Source organism: Panthera uncia (genome assembly GCF_023721935.1).
Source record: "Panthera uncia isolate 11264 chromosome A3 unlocalized genomic scaffold, Puncia_PCG_1.0 HiC_scaffold_11, whole genome shotgun sequence".
NCBI lineage: Eukaryota > Metazoa > Chordata > Mammalia > Carnivora > Felidae > Panthera > Panthera uncia.
The window spans coordinates 2,003,246-2,003,479 of NW_026057578.1; the positions used below are offsets into that span (position 1 = coordinate 2,003,246).

A 234-nucleotide genomic window follows, 5' to 3' on the forward strand; every position below is an offset into this window, starting at 1 on the left:
GACGGGAGCCACGGACACTCGGCCTGGGGACGGGAGCCACGGACACATGGCCTGGGGACGGGAACCACGGACACACCGCCTGAGGATGGGAACCAAGGACACTTGGCCTGGGGACAGGAACCACGGACACTCGGCCTGGGGACGGGAACCACGGACACACTGCCTGGGGACGGGAACCAAGGACACTCGGCCTGGGGACGGGAGCCACGGACACTCGGCCTGGGGACGGGAGCC

The 234-nt window shown here is 69.7% G+C and overlaps 1 protein-coding gene across 1 annotated transcript in view; it reads right to left on the reverse strand.

The window, feature by feature from the left end:
- Positions 1-234, reverse strand: part of CDH4 (cadherin 4) — a 533,618-nt gene that overhangs the window by 69,338 nt on the left and 464,046 nt on the right. The window lies entirely within an intron of this gene.